The sequence below is a fragment of the Cervus elaphus genome, chromosome 18 (genome assembly GCF_910594005.1).
Source record: "Cervus elaphus chromosome 18, mCerEla1.1, whole genome shotgun sequence".
Taxonomy (NCBI): Eukaryota; Metazoa; Chordata; class Mammalia; order Artiodactyla; family Cervidae; genus Cervus; species Cervus elaphus.
In genome coordinates, this window is record NC_057832.1 from 77,437,935 (window position 1) to 77,445,214 (window position 7,280).

Genomic DNA, 7,280 nt, shown 5'->3' on the forward strand with positions numbered 1-7,280 from the left:
TGGTCATAGCCATCCGGTGGCACCTAGGCTGGTAACTAGAACGGAAAACTTAGAAGTTGCTGTGAAACTTCACATTTGCTAATCCTTGAACTTCCATGTCTTACAGAATGTTATACATTTCATTGTCAGAATGTATTTCTTTTTGAGAACCATGAAAGAAATGAAGTCTGAAGCATCTAATTACCAGCCTTTCAGTCCTGGGTATGGGGGAGAGCAATGTAAGTGGGGAGGATGAATGCCGGTTGTCAATAATAAAGCAAAGAAATGTGGATACTAGTACTATTTTATAGATGAGGAAATTGATGCATCAGAGTTAGTAACTTGCTGAAAGTCACAGAGTGTGAGATTCAAAACCAGGTCTATCTGATTTCAGAACCAGAGATTTTTAGCATTTATACCAGCAAATATCATGTCACAGATAGCTCCAAAACTGAATCTGCTTCCGTGCTTCCTTGGCTTTAACCCTCATCAGCTCACATTTTTTTTAGGCTATAATTCAAAACAGGCCGTTACAAAGGGATTATTTGGCAATTTACTTGGTGGTTTTCCAAATTTGCTAACCTTTTTAACTCCTTCCAGAAAATATGATTTGGGTAGCTTTTGGAATCAGGGTAAACTCCCTAGATATGAAGTGTTGATCTGGTGATATTTTAGGGAGTGGGGTAAAGAATTATTTGTGCCACAACTCTTAAGTCCAGACTTAAAGCCAAATTACACCACAAACAATATGTATGAAATCGCTAAAGCAGGTCCCATTTAACTTATTCTTTAAGTTTCTTATCAGTCTTGGCTTAAGACGAAGTTATAAGCCAAGGACAAAAAATGGCATTTATGGATTATTACTCCCACCCGCAACAAAAGCCTAAATAGAAGAATGTACATTTGGTATAACTCACTAATTCATTCTTTGCCACACATTAATTACTGTGTACCTTGCTGGGTTCCTTTATTCATTCAACAGATATTCATCGTGCCGTGTACTGTTTATTCTCCATTTGCCAACTCCACCCTTTTCTCCCCACGTCACACAGACCCACTGCATGAATACTGATTACATGCAGGTTTCCGGGGGTGGTTGTTTCCACTTGTATAGACGCCAGATTTTTCCAGGTCTTATTGCTAGGTGATCATTTGTTACTCGTTTGATGGGACAATGAACAGCAGTAGAGGTTCTGGAGATTATACATGTAAACGTTGCAACACAGACAAACACTAGGAGAAGGATTATGGTCAGAGTTTGTAGTACACTTCCGTGTCAGGATCCAGGAGTGCCAAAATTCAACCAAGGGAATAGATTCCTCCCTTGACCAGAAGTCCTCAGAACCAGATATGGGGGTATTACCAAAATAACCTACTTTTACTTTTTGTTTGTTGGTCTGTTTGCTTTCTGGGCCTTTTTGAGGAACAGCAAAGAGCTCAGAGGCTTCCATGGGAAGGTAAAGATAACACTTTTCCACAAATACAGCTCCTTTTCCCCCTTGAGGGGATAGTATCATATCTGAAGTGCTGCTTGACGGATGAGAGGAGACAACCCAGTTGGAAAGAAATGTTTTGCTGGCTTGAGTGGGAAATAGAAGGGGCTGTAGTTTGGCCTGGAAATACAAGCTGGATTTGATTTAGAAACTCTTTTCATCATGGGTGGTTCAGAGACTCTAAAGTAAGCTGAAAATTTTCTTTCCTTTCAGTTCTAATATTTGCTCCTTTAGTCCTAATACTTTTAATCTGCTATATGGTTAGATTGTTCCTTTTTTTTAAGGCATCTTATACTCACCTCTAATATGGCCATCTCAATAGTAACGTGATAATGTTTTATTATACTTATTTGCTTACTGGTCTGTCCTCTACCTGGACTGTGAGGTCTCAAGGGCAAAAAGTGTATCTTAGTCATTGGTTATCTGAGGTATTTAGCACAATGCCTGAAGTGTAATATATGTTAGTAAGGCAGTGAGTTATGACCACTGGTGTTCTTCTATTCCAGTAACCCAGGTAGTAGCTGGGGCCCCAGGGCAGACTCAAGTTCTTGGCCTGTGTCCACCATGAAGAAACAATTTGGAATCTTTATTGATTCCCCCAAAATAAAGCCATTAGGCACAAGTAGGAAGTGAATGTTTTCTTGAGGATGACTACTTTCACTGGTGGGGAGGATTCACTGCATACCTCTCTCTCTCTTTAATAACTTTATATAAATAGAATCACAGAATATATACTCTGTATAAGGCCCTTTTTTTTTTTCTATATAGGCTTAGTTATTTTGAGATTTCTTTATGTCATTGCCTGACTTAAAGTTCATTCCTTTTGATTGCTGAGTAGTATTCCATTGCATGGATATAGCAGAATTTGTTTATCCAGGCTCTTGTTAATGACAGAAAGTTGTTTATAATATTCTTTATGGTCCTTTTAATATCTGTAGACAGTATTGTGATGTTCACGTCTCACATTCTTGATATTGATAATCTTCTCTCTTTTGGTTCTGACCAGTATGGACAATAGGTTTATAAATTTTATTGATCTTCTCAAAGAACCTTTTGGTTTCATTGATTTTCTCTCTTGTCTTTCTGTTTTCTGTTGGGCAAAATAATTTTTTATAGGCAGAGATTAGGGAATGAGTTAAAAATAGGCTAATGATTTTTGATAGATTCTGATCTTGATTCTAATTTTTCCCTTTTGCTTATTTTGTGCTTAATGCATAGTACATACTCAGTTAAGTAGTGGACCTCTTCTCGTTTTTTAATTTTCCTCTTAATTTTTAAGGCATTGACTAAATATGCACAACACATCCCACCATCCATTCTCTGTTTAGTATTTTGATTGAATAGAATCATGCCCTCACTAGCATATTTTATCTTCTCATGATTATATGATTACTTGAACTAATCTCAATCAAGTTATTTACCACAATATCCTCTGATTTTCCCATTTTTAAGATGAAGGTGCTGGGATGTTTTCTAGTGTTTTTCAAACTGTGTGTTACGATCCATTAATAGGTCATGAAACAAATAAGGTAGAATACAGAAAGGATGCAATTAAGAGAGTTCAGACATAGGTCAGGGACTGGACCATTTTTCATGATCAGAGAATGAGAGGAGGTTGGGAATACAGAGGTCCCTCAACCCAGAAAGTAAGGATAGTAGATGTAAGATAACCATCAGTGAGCTCAGCACTTAGGCAAAGTATCTGGGGACTAGTTGCTTCTGCTGTACCGATAGGAGTTGTGGTCATGATGTGAACATCCCCAAGTATGCAGGAAAAGGTGACTCCTTCTGCTGTATGGTTCTGACACAGAGACAAAAGCAAAGAAAGTTCAAGGTGGGAGCAGGGAGCACATTTCTTCTTTCAGAAAAATAAAACACCCTATTAAGTTAGAATTTCAGATAAACCACAGAAAACTTTTTAATGTGTATCCCATGTATTATCATAATGTAATTTTATATAATATATATGGGATAAATAAAAATTATGTGTGGTTTACCTTAAATTCAAACTTAACTGGGCACCTTGTGTTTTTCTTTCCTAAATCTTGCAACTCTACTATCACAGAGTAGCAAGAAATATGATCACTCTCTGGGGTGATTAAGGCTCAAAAATCATGTGTTTTGGCGCCATGTAGCTCTCTCCAGTATCCTGACACCCTATATGCCTGCACACACCAAATATACAAACCTCTGCTGGACTTCTATTTCCCTATTTGAACAAATAGCTGGTAGTTTTACAAAGGATGTCATTACTAACACGGTCTTGAGGCTGACTGTTCTGCCTTTTATACATCTCTGTTAGTTTCCTAGGAGTGAAAGTTTACAAACCAGTTATAGAGCCTGCAGGTGGGGAAGCTTGTTCCCAGTGTGGAGAGGCCAGGCAATGATCAAAACTTTGCAGGACAACACTTCCTGCTCCAGCAAGGAGCAGCTGCTGCAGCAGTTGGAGATGGAAGGCTGGCTTGCAGTTGGAATTCAATCAGTATAAAAATGTGCATTCTAAAAAAGAAGGATAGTAGTGTGCTCCAAGATATTTCTAGGCTCTATTAAACTTAGCTCTAATTATTTTAAGGAAAACTGATATGAAAAAATCTAAACTTGGAAAGGAAGCCCAAGAGTTGCTAGGCCTTCAGGAAATGCATACCAGAATGCTTCTTGCAACACTGTTTATGATGATTTAAAAAAAAAAAAAAAGACAAGGGAAAAACAGAATATCTATCTAAATGTGTCTATCCGAATGGCCACGGTTGAGCAAATCGTTAGATATTCACTCTGTGGACTATTTGGTAACTATGGTTGTTATGGGGCTTCCTCAGTAGCTCAGTGGTAAAGAATCAGCCTACAATGCAGGTGCTGTGGGAGGAGATGCAGGTTCGATTCCTGGGTTGGGAAAATCCCTGAAGGAGGGCATGGAAACCCACTTCACTGTTCTTGCCTGGAGAATCCCATGGACAAAGGAGCCTGGTGGGCTACAGCTCATGGGGTCGCAAAGAGTTGGACACAGCTGAAGCCACTTAGCACGCACATGGCTGTTATTAAACATAAGGAGATAGAATCATGAGTCCTGAACTGGAGGGATGACTGTACTATATAGGTAAGTGAGAAAAAAAAAATGTCTACAGTAGAATTCTTTTTTTTTTTTTTAGAATTTGTTTTAGTAAAAAAGAGTGAAAGCAAGAACTAAAACTCCACCAAGCCTCAGTAAGTATATATGTATATTTGTACATATTTTTATGATTAGAGTGTAGAAGTATCCACACCAAACTGTATTAAATACTTGGGATGAAATGGGAGCTGGTGGGAAGATTATTAACCCTTTGTTTGAACCTCTCTGTATTCTCTGGCTTATTACAACACATACGTATTACATATGAAAGTTAAAAAAAATAATATCAATAAAATATTAAAAATTATATGACAGGTAGATAAAAAAGATTCACTGATGGGCTTCTTTAGGCAGTGGACTCTTTCCCAAATTCCTTCTTTTTCATTTCATCATACACATATAAAATATAGATCAATTCACAAAATTTCAGTTGACAAACAGTTATTCTAGGAATGGACTTTTGCTTTGAGGTATACCTATACCTTTTATCTAAGGAATTTAACCAGAAGTAGATTTGGCCTTACTGGGGAAAATGCTAGATTTTATGAGAAAACTGAGATGAGTTAATGGTAACAAACTGAGCTTTACCAGGAATCCTAGTACAAAAGCTCTGGCTCAGTTATCTGTGAAGCTGCCCAGATGCTCTGCATATCTTTATTGCAATGAAGAACCAGTACATGTAAAGCTTAATTTTAGGGCTATGTCCATTCCTTGTTTGTACCATCTTGCAAGCATCTTGCAAGCCTCTGAAGGTTCCTTTTCTCAATATTGAATAATAATTTAGTATTTTATAGGTTAACCTATCACATACCACTGCTCTAGAAAGTTCTACATACTCAGATCCAAAGCCAAAAAAGTATCAGATGCTTTTTTATATCTTTGTCTATTTTCTGTATTTACATTAAAAATTATATATTTTTCTTTCCCTGTTCTTCAACTATCACAGATTTTTTTTTGGAATAAGAAGCATAAGTAAAAATAAATATGGAACATAAAACAATGTTGTTAATGGGGAAAGGGCAGATGTTCAATAAGGCTGATAGGTAAATAAAATAAGTGTTATCACCTTTGTAGCTTCCTCAGTTCCCCACTGAACTGAAATATTAAATTGGTTTCCAGCTAACAGATGATTATAGAGATGAGGAGGATTTTGCTTCTAACTTACTGAAGATCATTAAATTTGTCAGACACCTGCCCCATCCATACAATTGGATGGGGGGGATGTGAATGCCCAAACCATAAGTTACTGTGAAGACAATGAAATAACAGGTATGAATTGTTCTGAGGTTCTTGGAAACAGCTAGATTGGTCCAAAGAATACTTGTTAATCAGCTGCCCTCTTAGTCTCAAAACCCAGTCAAAACAAAACACCCACAGGTATGTATTTAACAATACTCTATTTTGCATTAATTAAAGGTAGTTTTTGATTATATGAGATTTGTTAAGACACAGAAGGACTCTGGGCTCCCTGCAGATGAAGTGCTTATGGCTTTAGGAATGAACTCAATGCAAGGCAGCCCTTTAAACAATACAAAGCACAGCATCTTATTCTTTGCTTTCCTTCAACACTTGAAGGGACTTCACCCAGGATTTGACCTGAAGGGACCTGTTGCAGGTGCAAAGATGTCTCCTGTTCATGGTGGCCCTTTTCAGCTGAGGGTCTTTCCACAACTTCCTGGAGGCCACGCTGCTGCTGCTGCTGCTGCTAAGTCGCTTCAGTCGTGTCTGACTCTGTGCGACCCCATAGAGGGCAGCCCACCAGGCTCCCCTGTCCCTGGGATTCTCCAGGCAAGAACACTGGAGTGGGTTGCCATTTCCTTCTCCAATGCATGAAGGTGAAAAGTGAAAGTGAAGTCTCTCAGCCATGTCCGACTCTTCACGACCCCATGGACTGCAGCCCACCAGGCTCCTCCGTCTGTGGGATTTTCCAGGCAAGAGTACTGGAGTGGGGTGCCATTGCCTTCTCCGGGAGGCCATGCTACTGGACCACTTCAGCAGATCTGTATTATGTCTAATATTTTGAAGCCATGAGAAACAAATTGTTCTTTGGACTGGAACTTTTGGAGGAAATTAAAATATATGCAACTTTTAAATCACTTTACACATCTGAAATCATTTTATGGGCACAAGAGAGTAATCCAGGAATGTGTATAATTTGGCTTCCCCATAAAGTTTGGTATTTTTGAGACTAAAAGAGCTGAAATATTTTTGTGAGAAATGTGAGCTTGTCTTCTAATCACAAAATTTAAGAAAACATTTAATTTATTGTTATTTCATTTTTACAAAAAAAAAATCACCTTCAAGATTCCTTTCCTTTGTGAGAAGAGAAAGAGGTCAAGCAAAGACTACCCTCCTTTCACAGAGGGTCTGGGGGGTCCCTGGGACAACGTGAAACAAGCTATGCTTGCCCATGGCTGTATCTGTTCCCTAACTGTTGTCTACAACTGTGTGTTCTGCTCTGCACCCTTCAGGGTGGAAGGAACAGGTGGTGAATCCATTACTAAAACCATCCTACTATTAGCCAAATAGTACACACACAAAGTCCAGAAGAAGGAAGAAAACAAATCAGGTCTATTCTAACCCAGAAAAGTCTACAAGGCAGAGATTTGAGAAGATTTGAGAAGGTCTTCTTTGCTCTGTTCAGTTCACACAAGCTCCTCAGTGGGTCTGGCATAGGGCTGCCAGATATAATACAGGACAAC

At 38.4% G+C, this 7,280-nt stretch overlaps 1 long non-coding RNA gene across 2 annotated transcripts; it reads left to right on the plus strand.

Moving 5' to 3' along the window:
* Nucleotides 1–4: 4 nt before the first annotated feature.
* On the plus strand, nt 5–6,362 carry LOC122674668. Of its 2 annotated transcripts, none has more exons than XR_006335018.1 (3): nt 5–218; nt 4,619–4,673; nt 6,154–6,362. It is a non-coding gene; the product is annotated as an uncharacterized LOC122674668 (long non-coding RNA). The 2 variants fall into 2 exon arrangements; XR_006335019.1 differs by lacking the exon at nt 5–218 and adding an exon at nt 952–1,436.
* The last annotated feature ends 918 nt before the right edge of the window (nt 6,363–7,280 follow it).